This window comes from Schistocerca americana, chromosome X, assembly GCF_021461395.2.
Source record: "Schistocerca americana isolate TAMUIC-IGC-003095 chromosome X, iqSchAmer2.1, whole genome shotgun sequence".
Lineage (NCBI taxonomy): Eukaryota > Metazoa > Arthropoda > Insecta > Orthoptera > Acrididae > Schistocerca > Schistocerca americana.
Window position 1 is genome coordinate 64,893,079 of NC_060130.1, and position 20,644 is coordinate 64,913,722.

The window sequence follows — 20,644 nt, forward strand, 5'->3', positions numbered from 1 at the left end:
CATCATGACTTTCAAAGTACTCCTGCTAGGGGCTCCTCCAGTCTACCAATGTATTTCGCCTGTTGACGAGGCATTTGGCTACCTTAAGAGAGTCATACTTACTCCTGTCAGTTGCTCCCCGTTTTACCACAGTCACATTTTCAATCTTATTCTGGCCAGTTCACCCGAAGCGATACGCCACTTGATGAGGCATTTGGCTACCTTAAGAGAGTCATAGTTACTCCTGTCAGTTGCTCCCCGTTAAACCACAGTCACATCTACGATTTTCCTCTGCCGCTTTCACCAGCCGCGATACGCCATTATTTGTTGAAATTATGACTTTCACAGTACTCCTGCTAGGGGTTCCTCCAGTTTACCAATGTATTTCGCCTGTTGACGAAGCATTTGGCTACCTTAAGAGAGTCATAGTTACTCCTGTCAGTTGCTCCCCGTTAAACCACAGTCACATCTACGATTTTCCTCTGCCGCTTTCACCAGCCGCGATACGCCATTATTTGTTGAAATTATGACTTTCACAGTACTCCTGCTAGGGGTTCCTCCAGTTTACCAATGTATTTCACCTGTTGACGAAGCATTTGGCTACCTTAAGAGAGTCATAGTTACTCCTGTCAGTTGCTCCCCGTTTTACCACAGTCACATTTTCAATCTTATTCTGGCCAGTTCACCTGATGCGATACGCTGTTATCAGTCAACCTAAAAAATATCACAGTACTCCTGCCGGAAGCTTCTCGAGTTTGCCGAAGTATTTCGCCTGTTGACGAAGCATTTGGATACCTTAAGAGAGTCATAGTTACTCCTTGCTGTTGCTCCCCATTTTACAACAGGCACATCTACAAGCTTACTCTGGCCAATTCTCCTGAAGCGATACGCTAATATCTGTAGACATAAAGACTTTCACAGTACTCCTGCTGGGAGCTTCTCTACTTTGCCGATGTATTTCGCCTATTGACGAGGCATTTGGCTACCTTAAGAGAGTCATAGTTACTCCTGTCAGTTGCTCCCCGTTAAACCACAGTCACATCTACGATTTTCCTCAGCCGCTTTCACCAGACGCGATACGCCATTATTTGTCGAAATTATGGCTTTCACAGTACTCCTGCTAGGGGTTCCTCCAGTTTACCAAAGTATTTCGCCTGTTGACGAACCATTTGGCTACCTTAAGAGAGTCATAGTTACTCCTGTCAGTTGCTCCCCGTTTTACCACAGTCACATTTTCAATCTTATTCTGGCCAGTTCACCTGAAGCGATACGCCATTATCGGTCAACCTAAAGAATTTCACAGTACTCTTGCCGGGAGCTCTCGAGTTTGCCGATGTATTTCGCCTGTTGACGAGGCATTTGGTTACCTTAAGAGAGTCATAGTTACCCCTTGCTGTTGCTCCCCATTTTACAACAGGCACATCTACAAGCTTACTCTGGCCAATTCTCCTGAAGCGATACGCTAATATCTATTGACATAAAGACTTTCACAGTACTCCTGCCGGGAGCTTATCGACTTTGCCGATGTATTTCGCCTATTGACGAGGCGTTTGGCTACCTTAAGAGAGTCATAGTTACTCCTGCCAGTGTCTCTCCGTTAAACCACAGTCACATCTACCATTTTCCTCTGCCCCTTTCACCAGACGCGATACGCCATTATTTGTCGACATCATGACTTTCAAAGTACTCCTGCTAGGGGCTCCTCCAGTCTACCAATGTATTTCGCCTGTTGACGAGGCATTTGGCTACCTTAAGAGAGTCATACTTACTCCTGTCAGTTGCTCCCCGTTTTACCACAGTCACATTTTCAATCTTATTCTGGCCAGTTCACCCGAAGCGATACGCCACTTGACGCGGCATTTGGCTACCTTAAGAGAGTCATAGTTACTCCTGTCAGTTGCTCCCCGTTAAATGACAGTCACATCTACGATTTTCCTCTGCCGCTTTCACCAGCCGCGATACGCCATTATTGGTTGAAATTATGACTTTCACAGTACTCCTGCTAGGGGTTCCTCCAGTTTACCAATGTATTTCGCCTGTTGACGAAGCATTTGGCTACCTTAAGAGAGTCATAGTTACTCCTGTCAGTTGCTCCCCGTTAAACCACAGTCACATCTACGATTTTCCTCTGCCGCTTTCACCAGCCGCGATACGCCATTATTTGTTGAAATTATGACTTTCACAGTACTCCTGCTAGGGGTTCCTCCAGTTTACCAATGTATTTCGCCTGTTGACGAAGCATTTGGCTACCTTAAGAGAGTCATAGTTACTCCTGTCAGTTGCTCCCCGTTTTACCACAGTCACATTTTCAATCTTATTCTGGCCAGTTCACCTGATGCGATACGCTGTTATCAGTCAACCTAAAAAATATCACAGTACTCCTGCCGGAAGCTTCTCGAGTTTGCCGAAGTATTTCGCCTGTTGACGAAGCATTTGGATACCTTAAGAGAGTCATAGTTACTCCTTGCTGTTGCTCCCCATTTTACAACAGGCACATCTACAAGCTTACTCTGGCCAATTCTCCTGAAGCGATACGCTAATATCTGTAGACATAAAGACTTTCACAGTACTCCTGCTGGGAGCTTCTCTACTTTGCCGATGTATTTCGCCTATTGACGAGGCATTTGGCTACCTTAAGAGAGTCATAGTTACTCCTGTCAGTTGCTCCCCGTTAAACCACAGTCACATCTACGATTTTCCTCTGCCGCTTTCACCAGACGCGATACGCCATTATTTGTCGAAATTACGACTTTCACAGTACTCCTGCTAGGGGTTCCTCCAGTTTACCAAAGTATTTCGCCTGTTGACGAACCATTTGGCTACCTTAACAGAGTCATAGTTACTCCTGTCAGTTGCTCCCCGTTTTACCACAGTCACATTTTCAATCTTATTCTGGTAAGTTCACCTGAAGCGATACGCCATTATCGGTCAGCCTAAAGAATTTCACAGTACTCTTGCCGGGAGCTCTCGAGTTTGCCGATGTATTTCGCCTGTTGACGAGGCATTTGGTTACCTTAAGAGAGTCATAGTTACCCCTTGCTGTTGCTCCCCATTTTACAACAGGCACATCTACAAGCTTATTCTGGCCAATTCTCCTGAAGCGATACGCTAATATCTATTGACATAAAGACTTTCACAGTACTCCTGCCGGGAGCTTTTCGACTTTGCCGATGTATTTCGCCTATTGACGAGGCTTTTGGCTACCTTAAGAGGGTCATAGTTACTCCTGCCAGTGTCTCTCCGTTAAACCACAGTCACATCTACCATTTTCCTCTGCCCCTTTCACCAGACGCGATACGCCATTATTTGTCGACATCATGACTTTCAAAGTACTCCTGCTAGGGGCTCCTCCAGTCTACCAATGTATTTCGCCTGTTGACGAGGCATTTGGCTACCTTAAGAGAGTCATACTTACTCCTGTCAGTTGCTCCCCGTTTTACCACAGTCACATTTTCAATCTTATTCTGGCCAGTTCACCCGAAGCGATACGCCACTTGACGAGGCATTTGGCTACCTTAAGAGAGTCATAGTTACTCCTGTCAGTTGCTCCCCGTTAAACCACAGTCACATCTACGATTTTCCTCTGCCGCTTTCACCAGCCGCGATACGCCATTATTTGTTGAAATTATGACTTTCACAGTACTCCTGCTAGGGGTTCCTCCAGTTTACCAATGTATTTCGCCTGTTGACGAAGCATTTGGCTACCTTAAGAGAGTCATAGTTACTCCTGTCAGTTGCTCCCCGTTAAACCACAGTCACATCTACGATTTTCCCCTGCCGCTTTCACCAGCCGCGATACGCCATTATTTGTTGAAATTATGACTTTCACAGTACTCCTGCTAGGGGTTCCTCCAGTTTACCAATGTATTTCGCCTGTTGACGAAGCATTTGGCTACCTTAAGAGAGTCATAGTTACTCCTGTCAGTTGCTCCCCGTTTTACCACAGTCACATTTTCAATCTTATTCTGGCCAGTTCACCTGATGCGATACGCTGTTATCAGTCAACCTAAAAAATATCACAGTACTCCTGCCGGAAGCTTCTCGAGTTTGCCGAAGTATTTCGCCTGTTGACGAAGCATTTGGATACCTTAAGAGAGTCATAGTTACTCCTTGCTGTTGCTCCCCATTTTACAACAGGCACATCTACAAGCTTACTCTGGCCAATTCTCCTGAAGCGATACGCTAATATCTGTAGACATAAAGACTTTCACAGTACTCCTGCTGGGAGCTTCTCTACTTTGCCGATGTATTTCGCCTATTGACGAGGCATTTGGCTACCTTAAGAGAGTCATAGTTACTCCTGTCAGTTGCTCCCCGTTAAACCACAGTCACATCTACGATTTTCCTCTGCCGCTTTCACCAGACGCGATACGCCATTATTTGTCGAAATTATGACTTTCACAGTACTCCTGCTAGGGGTTCCTCCAGTTTACCAAAGTATTTCGCCTGTTGACGAACCATTTGGCTACCTTAACAGAGTCATAGTTACTCCTGTCAGTTGCTCCCCGTTTTACCACAGTCACATTTTCAATCTTATTCTGGCCAGTTCACCTGAAGCGATACGCCATTATCGGTCAACCTAAAGAATTTCACAGTACTCTTGCCGGGAGCTCTCGAGTTTGCCGATGTATTTCGCCTGTTGACGAGGCATTTGGTTACCTTAAGAGAGTCATAGTTACCCCTTGCTGTTGCTCCCCATTTTACAACAGGCACATCTACAAGCTTACTCTGGCCAATTCTCCTGAAGCGATACGCTAATATCTATTGACATAAAGACTTTCACAGTACTCCTGCCGGGAGCTTTTCGACTTTGCCGATGTATTTCGCCTATTGACGAGGCGTTTGGCTACCTTAAGAGAGTCATAGTTACTCCTGCCAGTGTCTCTCCGTTAAACCACAGTCACATCTACCATTTTCCTCTGCCCCTTTCACCAGACGCGATACGCCATTATTTGTCGACATCATGACTTTCAAAGTACTCCTGCTAGGGGCTCCTCCAGTCTACCAATGTATTTCGCCTGTTGACGAGGCATTTGGCTACCTTAAGAGAGTCATACTTACTCCTGTCAGTTGCTCCCCGTTTTACCACAGTCACATTTTCAATCTTATTCTGGCCAGTTCACCCGAAGCGATACGCCACTTGACGAGGCATTTGGCTGCCTTAAGAGAGTCATAGTTACTCCTGTCAGTTGCTCCCCGTTAAACCACAGTCACATCTACGATTTTCCTCTGCCGCTTTCACCAGCCGCGATACGCCATTATTTGTTGAAATTATGACTTTCACAGTACTCCTGCTAGGGGTTCCTCCAGTTTACCAATGTATTTCGCCTGTTGACGAAGCATTTGGCTACCTTAAGAGAGTCATAGTTACTCCTGTCAGTTGCTCCCCGTTAAACCACAGTCACATCTACGATTTTCCTCTGCCGCTTTCACCAGCCGCGATACGCCATTATTTGTTGAAATTATGACTTTCACAGTACTCCTGCTAGGGGTTCCTCCAGTTTACCAATGTATTTCGCCTGTTGACGAAGCATTTGGCTACCTTAAGAGAGTCATAGTTACTCCTGTCAGTTGCTCCCCGTTTTACCACAGTCACATTTTCAATCTTATTCTGGCCAGTTCACCTGATGCGATACGCCATTATCAGTCAACCTAAAAAATATCACAGTACTCCTGCCGGAAGCTTCTCGAGTTTGCCGAAGTATTTCGCCTGTTGACGAAGCATTTGGATACCTTAAGAGAGTCATAGTTACCCCTTGCTGTTGCTCCCCATTTTACAACAGGCACATCTACAAGCTTACTCTGGCCAATTCTCCTGAAGCGATACGCTAATATCTGTTGACATAAAGACTTTCACAGTACTCCTGCTGGGAGCTTCTCTACTTTGCCGATGTATTTCGCCTATTGACGAGGCATTTGGCTACCTTAAGAGAGTCATAGTTACTCCTGTCAGTTGCTCCCCGTTAAACCACAGTCACATCTACGATTTTCCTCTGCCGCTTTCACCAGACGCCATACGCCATTATTTGTCGAAATTATGACTTTCACAGTACTCCTGCTAGGGGTTCCTCCAGTTTACCAAAGTATTTCGCCTGTTGACGAACCATTTGGCTACCTTAAGAGAGTCATAGTTACTCCTGTCAGTTGCTCCCCGTTTTACCACAGTCACATTTTCAATCTTATTCTGGCCAGTTCACCTGAAGCGATACGCCATTATCGGTCAACCTAAAGAATTTCACAGTACTCTTGCCGGGAGCTCTCGAGTTTGCCGATGTATTTCGCCTGTTGACGAGGCATTTGGTTACCTTAAGAGAGTCATAGTTACCCCTTGCTGTTGCTCCCCATTTTACAACAGGCACATCTACAAGCTTATTCTGGCCAATTCTCCTGAAGCGATACGCTAATATCTATTGACATAAAGACTTTCACAGTACTCCTGCCGGGAGCTTTTCGACTTTGCCGATGTATTTCGCCTATTGACGAGGCTTTTGGCTACCTTAAGAGGGTCATAGTTACTCCTGCCAGTGTCTCTCCGTTAAACCACAGTCACATCTACCATTTTCCTCTGCCCCTTTCACCAGACGCGATACGCCATTATTTGTCGACATCATGACTTTCAAAGTACTCCTGCTAGGGGCTCCTCCAGTCTACCAATGTATTTCGCCTGTTGACGAGGCATTTGGCTACCTTAAGAGAGTCATACTTACTCCTGTCAGTTGCTCCCCGTTTTACCACAGTCACATTTTCAATCTTATTCTGGCCAGTTCACCCGAAGCGATACGCCACTTGACGAGGCATTTGGCTACCTTAAGAGAGTCATAGTTACTCCTGTCAGTTGCTCCCCGTTAAACCACAGTCACATCTACGATTTTCCTCTGCCGCTTTCACCAGCCGCGATACGCCATTATTTGTTGAAATTATGACTTTCACAGTACTCCTGCTAGGGGTTCCTCCAGTTTACCAATGTATTTCGCCTGTTGACGAAGCATTTGGCTACCTTAAGAGAGTCATAGTTACTCCTGTCAGTTGCTCCCCGTTAAACCACAGTCACATCTACGATTTTCCCCTGCCGCTTTCACCAGCCGCGATACGCCATTATTTGTTGAAATTATGACTTTCACAGTACTCCTGCTAGGGGTTCCTCCAGTTTACCAATGTATTTCGCCTGTTGACGAAGCATTTGGCTACCTTAAGAGAGTCATAGTTACTCCTGTCAGTTGCTCCCCGTTTTACCACAGTCACATTTTCAATCTTATTCTGGCCAGTTCACCTGATGCGATACGCTGTTATCAGTCAACCTAAAAAATATCACAGTACTCCTGCCGGAAGCTTCTCGAGTTTGCCGAAGTATTTCGCCTGTTGACGAAGCATTTGGATACCTTAAGAGAGTCATAGTTACTCCTTGCTGTTGCTCCCCATTTTACAACAGGCACATCTACAAGCTTACTCTGGCCAATTCTCCTGAAGCGATACGCTAATATCTGTAGACATAAAGACTTTCACAGTACTCCTGCTGGGAGCTTCTCTACTTTGCCGATGTATTTCGCCTATTGACGAGGCATTTGGCTACCTTAAGAGAGTCATAGTTACTCCTGTCAGTTGCTCCCCGTTAAACCACAGTCACATCTACGATTTTCCTCTGCCGCTTTCACCAGACGCGATACGCCATTATTTGTCGAAATTATGACTTTCACAGTACTCCTGCTAGGGGTTCCTCCAGTTTACCAAAGTATTTCGCCTGTTGACGAACCATTTGGCTACCTTAACAGAGTCATAGTTACTCCTGTCAGTTGCTCCCCGTTTTACCACAGTCACATTTTCAATCTTATTCTGGCCAGTTCACCTGAAGCGATACGCCATTATCGGTCAACCTAAAGAATTTCACAGTACTCTTGCCGGGAGCTCTCGAGTTTGCCGATGTATTTCGCCTGTTGACGAGGCATTTGGTTACCTTAAGAGAGTCATAGTTACCCCTTGCTGTTGCTCCCCATTTTACAACAGGCACATCTACAAGCTTACTCTGGCCAATTCTCCTGAAGCGATACGCTAATATCTATTGACATAAAGACTTTCACAGTACTCCTGCCGGGAGCTTTTCGACTTTGCCGATGTATTTCGCCTATTGACGAGGCGTTTGGCTACCTTAAGAGAGTCATAGTTACTCCTGCCAGTGTCTCTCCGTTAAACCACAGTCACATCTACCATTTTCCTCTGCCCCTTTCACCAGACGCGATACGCCATTATTTGTCGACATCATGACTTTCAAAGTACTCCTGCTAGGGGCTCCTCCAGTCTACCAATGTATTTCGCCTGTTGACGAGGCATTTGGCTACCTTAAGAGAGTCATACTTACTCCTGTCAGTTGCTCCCCGTTTTACCACAGTCACATTTTCAATCTTATTCTGGCCAGTTCACCCGAAGCGATACGCCACTTGACGAGGCATTTGGCTGCCTTAAGAGAGTCATAGTTACTCCTGTCAGTTGCTCCCCGTTAAACCACAGTCACATCTACGATTTTCCTCTGCCGCTTTCACCAGCCGCGATACGCCATTATTTGTTGAAATTATGACTTTCACAGTACTCCTGCTAGGGGTTCCTCCAGTTTACCAATGTATTTCGCCTGTTGACGAAGCATTTGGCTACCTTAAGAGAGTCATAGTTACTCCTGTCAGTTGCTCCCCGTTAAACCACAGTCACATCTACGATTTTCCTCTGCCGCTTTCACCAGCCGCGATACGCCATTATTTGTTGAAATTATGACTTTCACAGTACTCCTGCTAGGGGTTCCTCCAGTTTACCAATGTATTTCGCCTGTTGACGAAGCATTTGGCTACCTTAAGAGAGTCATAGTTACTCCTGTCAGTTGCTCCCCGTTTTACCACAGTCACATTTTCAATCTTATTCTGGCCAGTTCACCTGATGCGATACGCCATTATCAGTCAACCTAAAAAATATCACAGTACTCCTGCCAGAAGCTTCTCGAGTTTGCCGAAGTATTTCGCCTGTTGACGAAGCATTTGGATACCTTAAGAGAGTCATAGTTACCCCTTGCTGTTGCTCCCCATTTTACAACAGGCACATCTACAAGCTTACTCTGGCCAATTCTCCTGAAGCGATACGCTAATATCTGTTGACATAAAGACTTTCACAGTACTCCTGCTGGGAGCTTCTCTACTTTGCCGATGTATTTCGCCTATTGACGAGGCATTTGGCTACCTTAAGAGAGTCATAGTTACTCCTGTCAGTTGCTCCCCGTTAAACCACAGTCACATCTACGATTTTCCTCTGCCGCTTTCACCAGACGCCATACGCCATTATTTGTCGAAATTATGACTTTCACAGTACTCCTGCTAGGGGTTCCTCCAGTTTACCAAAGTATTTCGCCTGTTGACGAACCATTTGGCTACCTTAAGAGAGTCATAGTTACTCCTGTCAGTTGCTCCCCGTTTTACCACAGTCACATTTTCAATCTTATTCTGGCCAGTTCACCTGAAGCGATACGCCATTATCGGTCAACCTAAAGAATTTCACAGTACTCTTGCCGGGAGCTCTCGAGTTTGCCGATGTATTTCGCCTGTTGACGAGGCATTTGGTTACCTTAAGAGAGTCATAGTTACCCCTTGCTGTTGCTCCCCATTTTACAACAGGCACATCTACAAGCTTACTCTGGCCAATTCTCCTGAAGCGATACGCTAATATCTATTGACATAAAGACTTTCACAGTACTCCTGCCGGGAGCTTTTCGACTTTGCCGATGTATTTCGCCTATTGACGAGGCGTTTGGCTACCTTAAGAGAGTCATAGTTACTCCTGCCAGTGTCTCTCCGTTAAACCACAGTCACATCTACCATTTTCCTCTGCCCCTTTTACCAGACGCGATACGCCATTATTTGTCGACATCATGACTTTCAAAGTACTCCTGCTAGGGGCTCCTCCAGTCTACCAATGTATTTCGCCTGTTGACGAGGCATTTGGCTACCTTAAGAGAGTCATACTTACTCCTGTCAGTTGCTCCCCGTTTTACCACAGTCACATTTTCAATCTTATTCAGGCCAGTTCACCTGATGCGATACGCCATTATCAGTCAACCTAAAAAATATCACAGTACTCCTGCCGGAAGCTTCTCGAGTTTGCCGAAGTATTTCGCCTGTTGACGAAGCATTTGGATACCTTAAGAGAGTCATAGTTACCCCTTGCTGTTGCTCCCCATTTTACAACAGGCACATCTACAAGCTTACTCTGGCCAATTCTCCTGAAGCGATACGCTAATATCTGTTGACATAAAGACTTTCACAGTACTCCTGCTGGGAGCTTCTCTACTTTGCCGATTGATTTCGCCTATTGACGAGGCATTTGGCTACCTTAAGAGAGTCATTGTTACTCCTGTCAGTTGCTCCCCGTTAAACCACAGTCACATCTACGATTTTCCTCTGCCGCTTTCACCAGACGCGATACGCCATTATTTGTCGAAATTATGACTTTCACAGTACTCCTGCTAGGGGTTCCTCCAGTTTACCAAAGTATTTCGCCTGTTGACGAACCATTTGGCTACCTTAAGAGAGTCATAGTTACTCCTGTCAGTTGCTCCCCGTTTTACCACAGTCACATTTTCAATCTTATTCTGGCCAGTTCACCTGAAGCGATACGCCATTATCGGTCAACCTAAAGAATTTCACAGTACTCTTGCCGGGAGCTCTCGAGTTTGCCGATGTATTTCGCCTGTTGACGAGGCATTTGGTTACCTTAAGAGAGTCATAGTTACCCCTTGCTGTTGCTCCCCATTTTACAACAGGCACATCTACAAGCTTACTCTGGCCAATTCTCCTGAAGCGATACGCTAATATCTATTGACATAAAGACTTTCACAGTACTCCTGCCGGGAGCTTTTCGACTTTGCCGATGTATTTCGCCTATTGACGAGGCGTTTGGCTACCTTAAGAGGGTCATAGTTACTCCTGCCAGTGTCTCTCCGTTAAACCACAGTCACATCTACCATTTTCCTCTGCCCCTTTCACCAGACGCGATACGCCATTATTTGTCGACATCATGACTTTCAAAGTACTCCTGCTAGGGGCTCCTCCAGTCTACCAATGTATTTCGCCTGTTGACGAGGCATTTGGCTACCTTAAGAGAGTCATACTTACTCCTGTCAGTTGCTCCCCGTTTTACCACAGTCACATTTTCAATCTTATTCTGGCCAGTTCACCCGAAGCGATACGCCACTTGACGAGGCATTTGGCTACCTTAAGAGAGTCATAGTTACTCCTGTCAGTTGCTCCCCGTTAAACCACAGTCACATCTACGATTTTCCCCTGCCGCTTTCACCAGCCGCGATACGCCATTATTTGTTGAAATTATGACTTTCACAGTACTCCTGCTAGAGGTTCCTCCAGTTTACCAATGTATTTCGCCTGTTGACGAAGCATTTGGCTACCTTAAGAGAGTCATAGTTACTCCTGTCAGTTGCTCCCCGTTTTACCACAGTCACATTTTCAATCTTATTCTGGCCAGTTCACCTGATGCGATACGCCGTTATCAGTCAACCTAAAAAATATCACAGTACTCCTGCCGGAAGCTTCTCGAGTTTGCCGAAGTATTTCGCCTGTTGACGAAGCATTTGGATACCTTAAGAGAGTCATAGTTACTCCTTGCTGTTGCTCCCCATTTTACAACAGGCACATCTACAAGCTTACTCTGGCCAATTCTCCTGAAGCGATACGCTAATATCTGTTGACATAAAGACTTTCACAGTACTCCTGCTGGGAGCTTCTCTACTTTGCCGATGTATTTCGCCTATTGACGAGGCATATGGCTACCTTAAGAGAGTCATAGTTACTCCTGTCAGTTGCTCCCCGTTAAACCACAGTCACATCTACGATTTTCCTCTGCCGCTTTCACCAGACGCGATACGCCATTATTTGTCGAAATTATGACTTTCACAGTACTCCTGCTAGGGGTTCCTCCAGTTTACCAAAGTATTTCGCCTGTTGACGAACCATTTGGCTACCTTAAGAGAGTCATAGTTACTCCTGTCAGTTGCTCCCCGTTTTACCACAGTCACATTTTCAATCTTATTCTGGCCAGTTCACCTGAAGCGATACGCCATTATCGGTCAACCTAAAGAATTTCACAGTACTCTTGCCGGGAGCTCTCGAGTTTGCCGATGTATTTCGCCTGTTGACGAGGCATTTGGTTACCTTAAGAGAGTCATAGTTACCCCTTGCTGTTGCTCCCCATTTTACAACAGGCACATCTACAAGCTTACTCTGGCCAATTCTCCTGAAGCGATACGCTAATATCTATTGACATAAAGACTTTCACAGTACTCCTGCCGGGAGCTTTTCGACTTTGCCGATGTATTTCGCCTATTGACGAGGCGTTTGGCTACCTTAAGAGGGTCATAGTTACTCCTGCCAGTGTCTCTCCGTTAAACCACAGTCACATCTACCATTTTCCTCTGCCCCTTTCACCAGACGCGATACGCCATTATTTGTCGACATCATGACTTTCAAAGTACTCCTGCTAGGGGCTCCTCCAGTCTACCAATGTATTTCGCCTGTTGACGAGGCATTTGGCTACCTTAAGAGAGTCATACTTACTCCTGTCAGTTGCTCCCCGTTTTACCACAGTCACATTTTCAATCTTATTCTGGCCAGTTCACCCGAAGCGATACGCCACTTGACGAGTCATTTGGCTACCTTAAGAGAGTCATAGTTACTCCTGTCAGTTGCTCCCCGTTAAACCACAGTCACATCTACGACTTTCCTCTGCCGCTTTCACCAGCCGCGATACGCCATTATTTGTTGAAATTAGGACTTTCACAGTACTCCTGCTAGGGGTTCCTCCAGTTTACCAATGTATTTCGCCTGTTGACGAAGCATTTGGCTACCTTAAGAGAGTCATAGTTACTCCTGTCAGTTGCTCCCCGTTAAACCACAGTCACATCTACGATTTTCCTCTGCCGCTTTCACCAGCCGCGATACGCCATTATTTGCTGAAATTATGACTTTCACAGTACTCCTGCTAGGGGTTCCTCCAGTTTACCAATGTATTTCGCCTGTTGACGAAGCATTTGGCTACCTTAAGAGAGTCATAGTTACTCCTGTCAGTTGCTCCCCGTTTTACCACAGTCACATTTTCAATCTTATTCTGGCCAGTTCACCTGATGCGATACGCTGTTATCAGTCAACCTAAAAAATATCACAGTACTCCTGCCGGAAGCTTCTCGAGTTTGCCGAAGTATTTCGCCTGTTGACGAAGCATTTGGATACCTTAAGAGAGTCATAGTTACTCCTTGCTGTTGCTTCCCATTTTACAACAGGCACATCTACAAGCTTACTCTGGCCAATTCTCCTGAAGCGATACGCTAATATCTGTAGACATAAAGACTTTCACAGTACTCCTGCTGGGAGCTTCTCTACTTTGCCGATGTATTTCGCCTATTGACGAGGCATTTGGCTACCTTAAGAGAGTCATAGTTACTCCTGTCAGTTGCTCCCCGTTAAACCACAGTCACATCTACGATTTTCCTCTGCCGCTTTCACCAGACGCGATACGCCATTATTTGTCGAAATTATGACTTTCACAGTACTCCTGCTAGGGGTTCCTCCAGTTTACCAAAGTATTTCGCCTGTTGACGAACCATTTGGCTACCTTAAGAGAGTCATAGTTACTCCTGTCAGTTGCTCCCCGTTTTACCACAGTCACATTTTCAATCTTATTCTGGCCAGTTCACCTGAAGCGATACGCCATTATCGGTCAACCTAAAGAATTTCACAGTACTCTTGCCGGGAGCTCTCGAGTTTGCCGATGTATTTCGCCTGTTGACGAGGCATTTGGTTACCTTAAGAGAGTCATAGTTACCCCTTGCTGTTGCTCCCCATTTTACAACAGGCACATCTACAAGCTTACTCTGGCCAATTCTCCTGAAGCGATACGCTAATATCTATTGACATAAAGACTTTCACAGTACTCCTGCCGGGAGCTTTTCGACTTTGCCGATGTATTTCGCCTATTGACGAGGCGTTTGGCTACCTTAAGAGAGTCATAGTTACTCCTGCCAGTGTCTCTCCGTTAAACCACAGTCACATCTACCATTTTCCTCTGCCCCTTTCACCAGACGCGATACGCCATTATTTGTCGACATCATGACTTTCAAATTACTCCTGCTAGGGTCTCCTCCAGTCTACCAATGTATTTCGCCTGTTGACGAGGCATTTGGCTACCTTAAGAGAGTCATACTTACTCCTGTCAGTTGCTCCCCGTTTTACCACAGTCACATTTTCAATCTTATTCTGGCCAGTTCACCCGAAGCGATACGCCACTTGACGAGGCATTTGGCTACCTTAAGAGAGTCATAGTTACTCCTGTCAGTTGCTCCCCGTTAAACCACAGTCACATCTACGATTTTCCTCTGCCGCTTTCACCAGCCGCGATACGCCATTATTTGTTGAAATTAGGACTTTCACAGTACTCCTGCTAGGGGTTCCTCCAGTTTACCAATGTATTTCGCCTGTTGACGAAGCATTTGGCTACCTTAAGAGAGTCATAGTTACTCCTGTCAGTTGCTCCCCGTTAAACCACAGTCACATCTACGATTTTCCTCTGCCGCTTTCACCAGCCGCGATACGCCATTATTTGTTGAAATTATGACTTTCACAGTACTCCTGCTAGGGGTTCCTCCAGTTTACCAATGTATTTCGCCTGTTGACGAAGCATTTGGCTACCTTAAGAGAGTCATAGTTACTCCTGTCAGTTGCTCCCCGTTTTACCACAGTCACATTTTCAATCTTATTCTGGCCAGTTCACCTGATGCGATACGCTGTTATCAGTCAACCTAAAAAATATCACAGTACTCCTGCCGGAAGCTTCTCGAGTTTGCCGAAGTATTTCGCCTGTTGACGAAGCATTTGGATACCTTAAGAGAGTCATAGTTACTCCTTGCTGTTGCTCCCCATTTTACAACAGGCACATCTACAAGCTTACTCTGGCCAATTCTCCTGAAGCGATACGCTAATATCTGTAGACATAAAGACTTTCACAGTACTCCTGCTGGGAGCTTCTCTACTTTGCCGATGTATTTCGCCTATTGACGAGGCATTTGGCTACCTTAAGAGAGTCATAGTTACTCCTGTCAGTTGCTCCCCGTTAAACCACAGTCACATCTACGATTTTCCTCTGCCGCTTTCACCAGACGCGATACGCCATTATTTGTCGAAATTATGACTTTCACAGTACTCCTGCTAGGGGTTCCTCCAGTTTACCAAAGTATTTCGCCTGTTGACGAACCATTTGGCTACCTTAAGAGAGTCATAGTTACTCCTGTCAGTTGCTCCCCGTTTTACCACAGTCACATTTTCAATCTTATTCTGGCCAGTTCACCTGAAGCGATACGCCATTATCGGTCAACCTAAAGAATTTCACAGTACTCTTGCCGGGAGCTCTCGAGTTTGCCGATGTATTTCGCCTGTTGACGAGGCATTTGGTTACCTTAAGAGAGTCATAGTTACCCCTTGCTGTTGCTCCCCATTTTACAACAGGCACATCTACAAGCTTACTCTGGCCAATTCTCCTGAAGCGATACGCTAATATCTATTGACATAAAGACTTTCACAGTACTCCTGCCGGGAGCTTTTCGACTTTGCCGATGTATTTCGCCTATTGACGAGGCGTTTGGCTACCTTAAGAGAGTCATAGTTACTCCTGCCAGTGTCTCTCCGTTAAACCACAGTCACATCTACCATTTTCCTCTGCCCCTTTCACCAGACGCGATACGCCATTATTTGTCGACATCATGACTTTCAAATTACTCCTGCTAGGGTCTCCTCCAGTCTACCAATGTATTTCGCCTGTTGACGAGGCATTTGGCTACCTTAAGAGAGTCATACTTACTCCTGTCAGTTGCTCCCCGTTTTACCACAGTCACATTTTCAATCTTATTCTGGCCAGTTCACCCGAAGCGATACGCCACTTGACGAGGCATTTGGCTACCTTAAGAGAGTCATAGTTACTCCTGTCAGTTGCTCCCCGTTAAACCACAGTCACATCTACGATTTTCCTCTGCCGCTTTCACCAGCCGCGATACGCCATTATTTGCTGAAATTAGGACTTTCACAGTACTCCTGCTAGGGGTTCCTCCAGTTTACCAATGTATTTCGCCTGTTGACGAAGCATTTGGCTACCTTAAGAGAGTCATAGTTACTCCTGTCAGTTGCTCCCCGTTAAACCACAGTCACATCTACGATTTTCCTCTGCCGCTTTCACCAGCCGCGATACGCCATTATTTGTTGAAATTATGACTTTCACAGTACTCCTGCTAGGGGTTCCTCCAGTTTACCAATGTATTTCGCCTGTTGACGAAGCATTTGGCTACCTTAAGAGAGTCATAGTTACTCCTGTCAGTTGCTCCCCGTTTTACCACAGTCACATTTTCAATCTTATTCTGGCCAGTTCACCTGATGCGATACGCTGTTATCAGTCAACCTAAAAAATATCACAGTACTCCTGCCGGAAGCTTCTCGAGTTTGCCGAAGTATTTCGCCTGTTGACGAAGCATTTGGATACCTTAAGAGAGTCATAGTTACTCCTTGCTGTTGCTCCCCATTTTACAACAGGCACATCTACAAGCTTACTCTGGCCAATTCTCCTGAAGCGATACGCTAATATCTGTAGACATAAAGACTTTCACAGTACTCCTGCTGGGAGCTTCTCTACTTTGCCGATGTATTTCGCCTATTGACGAGGCATTTGGCTACCTTAAGAGAGTCATAGTTACTCCTGTCAGTTGCTCCCCGTTAAACCACAGTCACATCTACGATTTTCCTCTGCCGCTTTCACCAGACGCGAGACGCCATTATTTGTCGAAATTATGACTTTCACAGTACTCCTGCTAGGGGTTCCTCCAGTTTACCAAAGTATTTCGCCTGTTGACGAACCATTTGGCTACCTTAAGAGAGTCATAGTTACTCCTGTCAGTTGCTCCCCGTTTTACCACAGTCACATTTTCAATCTTATTCTGGCCAGTTCACCTGAAGCGATACGCCATTATCGGTCAACCTAAAGAATTTCACAGTACTCTTGCCGGGAGCTCTCGAGTTTGCCGATGTATTTCGCCTGTTGACGAGGCATTTGGTTACCTTAAGAGAGTCATAGTTACCCCTTGCTGTTGCTCCCCATTTTACAACAGGCACATCTACAAGCTTATTCTGGCCAATTCTCCTGAAGCGATACGCTAATATCTATTGACATAAAGACTTTCACAGTACTCCTGCCGGGAGCTTTTCGACTTTGCCGATGTATTTCGCCTATTGACGAGGCGTTTGGCTACCTTAAGAGAGTCATAGGTACTCCTGCCAGTGTCTCTCCGTTAAACCACAGTCACATCTACCATTTTCCTCTGCCCCTTTCACCAGACGCGATACGCCATTATTTGTCGACACCATGACTTTCAAAGTACTCCTGCTAGGGGCTCCTCCAGTCTACCAATGTATTTCGCCTGTTGACGAGGCATTTGGCTACCTTAAGAGAGTCATACTTACTCCTGTCAGTTGCTCCCCGTTTTACCACAGTCACATTTTCAATCTTATTCTGGCCAGTTCTCCCGAAGCGATACGCCACTTGACGAGGCATTTGGCTACCTTAAGAGAGTCATAGTTACTCCTGTCAGTAGCTCCCCGTTAAACCACAGTCACATCTACGATTTTCCTCTGCCGCTTTCACCAGCCGCGATACGCCATTATTTGTTGAAATTATGACTTTCACAGTACTCCTGCTAGGGGTTCCTCCAGTTTACCAATGTATTTCGCCTGTTGACGAAGCATTTGGCTACCTTAAGAGAGTCATAGTTACTCCTGTCAGTTGCTCCCCGTTAAACCACAGTCACATCTACGATTTTCCTCTGCCGCTTTCACCAGCCGCGATACGCCATTATTTGTTGAAATTATGACTTTCACAGTACTCCTGCTAGGGGTTGCTCCAGTTTACCAATGTATTTCGCCTGTTGACGAAGCATTTGGCTACCTTAAGAGAGTCATAGTTACTCCTGTCAGTTGCTCCCCGTTTTACCACAGTCACATTTTCAATCTTATTCTGGCCAGTTCACCTGATGCGATACGCTGTTATCAGTCAACCTAAAAAATATCACAGTACTCCTGCCGGAAGCTTCTCGAGTTTGCCGAAGTATTTCGCCTGTTGACGAAGCATTTGGATACCTTAAGAGATTCATAGTTACTCCTTGCTGTTGCTCCCCATTTTACAACAGGCACATCTACAAGCTTACTCTGGCCAATTCTCCTGAAGCGATACGCTAATATCTATTGACATAAAGACTTTCACAGTACTCCTGCCGGGAGCTTTTCGACTTTGCCGATGTATTTCGCCTATTGACGAGGCGTTTGGCTACCTTAAGAGAGTCATAGTTACTCCTGCCAGTGTCTCTCCGTTAAACCACAGTCACATCTACCATTTTCCTCTGCCCCTTTCACCAGACGCGATACGCCATTATTTGTCGACATCATGACTTTCAAAGTACTCCTGCTAGGGGCTCCTCCAGTCTACCAATGTATTTCGCCTGTTGACGAGGCATTTGGCTACCTTAAGAGAGTCATACTTACTCCTGTCAGTTGCTCCCCGTTTTACCACAGTCACATTTTCAATCTTATTCTGGCCAGTTCACCCGAAGCGATACGCCACTTGACGAGGCATTTGGCTACCTTAAGAGAGTCATAGTTACTCCTGTCAGTTGCTCCCCGTTAAACCACAGTCACATCTACGATTTTCCTCTGCCGCTTTCACCAGCCGCGATACGCCATTATTTGTTGAAATTAGGACTTTCACAGTACTCCTGCTAGGGGTTCCTCCAGTTTACCAATGTATTTCGCCTGTTGACGAAGCATTTGGCTACCTTAAGAGAGTCATAGTTACTCCTGTCAGTTGCTCCCCGTTAAACCACAGTCACATCTACGATTTTCCTCTGCCGCTTTCACCAGCCGCGATACGCCATTATTTGTTGAAATTATGACTTTCACAGTACTCCTGCTAGGGGTTCCTCCAGTTTACCAAAGTATTTCGCCTGTTGACGAACCATTTGGCTACCTTAAGAGAGTCATAGTTACTCCTGTCAGTTGCTCCCCGTTTTACCACAGTCACATTTTCAATCTTATTCTGGCCAGTTCACCTGAAGCGATACGCCATTATCGGTCAACCTAAAGAATTTCACAGTACTCTTGCCGGGAGCTCTCGAGTTTGCCGATGTATTTCGCCTGTTGACGAGGCATTTGGTTACCTTAAGAGAGTCATAGTTACCCCTTGCTGTTGCTCCCCATTTTACAACAGGCACATCTACAAGCTTACTCTGGCCAATTCTCCTGAAGCGATACGCTAATATCTATTGACATAAAGACTTTCACAGTACTCCTGCCGGGAGCTTTTCGACTTTGCCGATGTATTTCGCCTATTGACGAGGCGTTTGGCTACCTTAAGAGGGTCATAGTTACTCCTGCCAGTGTCTCTCCGTTAAACCACAGTCACATCTACCATTTTCCTCTGCCCCTTTCACCAGACGCGATACGCCATTATTTGTCGACATCATGACTTTCAAAGTACTCCTGCTAGGGGCTCCTCCAGTCTACCAATGTATTTCGCCTGTTGACGAGGCATTTGGCTACCTTAAGAGAGTCATACTTACTCCTGTCAGTTGCTCCCCGTTTTACCACAGTCACATTTTCAATCTTATTCTGGCCAGTTCACCCGAAGCGATACGCCACTTGACGAGGCATTTGGCTACCTTAAGAGAGTCATAGTTACTCCTGTCAGTTGCTCCCCGTTAAACCACAGTCACATCTACGACTTTCCTCTGCCGCTTTCACCAGCCGCGATACGCCATTATTTGTTGAAATTAGGACTTTCACAGTACTCCTGCTAGGGGTTCCTCCAGTTTACCAATGTATTTCGCCTGTTGACGAAGCATTTGGCTACCTTAAGAGAGTCATAGTTACTCCTGTCAGTTGCTCCCCGTTAAACCACAGTCACATCTACGATTTTCCTCTGCCGCTTTCACCAGCCGCGATACGCCATTATTTGCTGAAATTATGACTTTCACAGTACTCCTGCTAGGGGTTCCTCCAGTTTACCAATGTATTTCGCCTGTTGACGAAGCATTTGGCTACCTTAAGAGAGTCATAGTTACTCCTGTCAGTTGCTCCCCGTTTTACCACAGTCACATTTTCATTCTTATTCTGGCCAGTTCACCTGATGCGATACGCTGTTATCAGTCAACCTAAAAAATATCACAGTACTCCTGCCGGAAGCTTCTCGAGTTTGCCGAAGTATTTCGCCTGTTGACGAAGCATTTGGATACCTTAAGAGAGTCATAGTTACTCCTTGCTGTTGCTTCCCATTTTACAACAGGCACATCTACAAGCTTACTCTGGCCAATTCTCCTGAAGCGATACGCTAATATCTGTAGACATAAAGACTTTCACAGTACTCCTGCTGGGAGCTTCTCTACTTTGCCGATGTATTTCGCCTATTGACGAGGCATTTGGCTACCTTAAGAGAGTCATAGTTACTCCTGTCAGTTGCTCCCCGTTAAACCACAGTCACATCTACGATTTTCCTCTGCCGCTTTCACCAGACGCGATACGCCATTATTTGTCGAAATTATGAC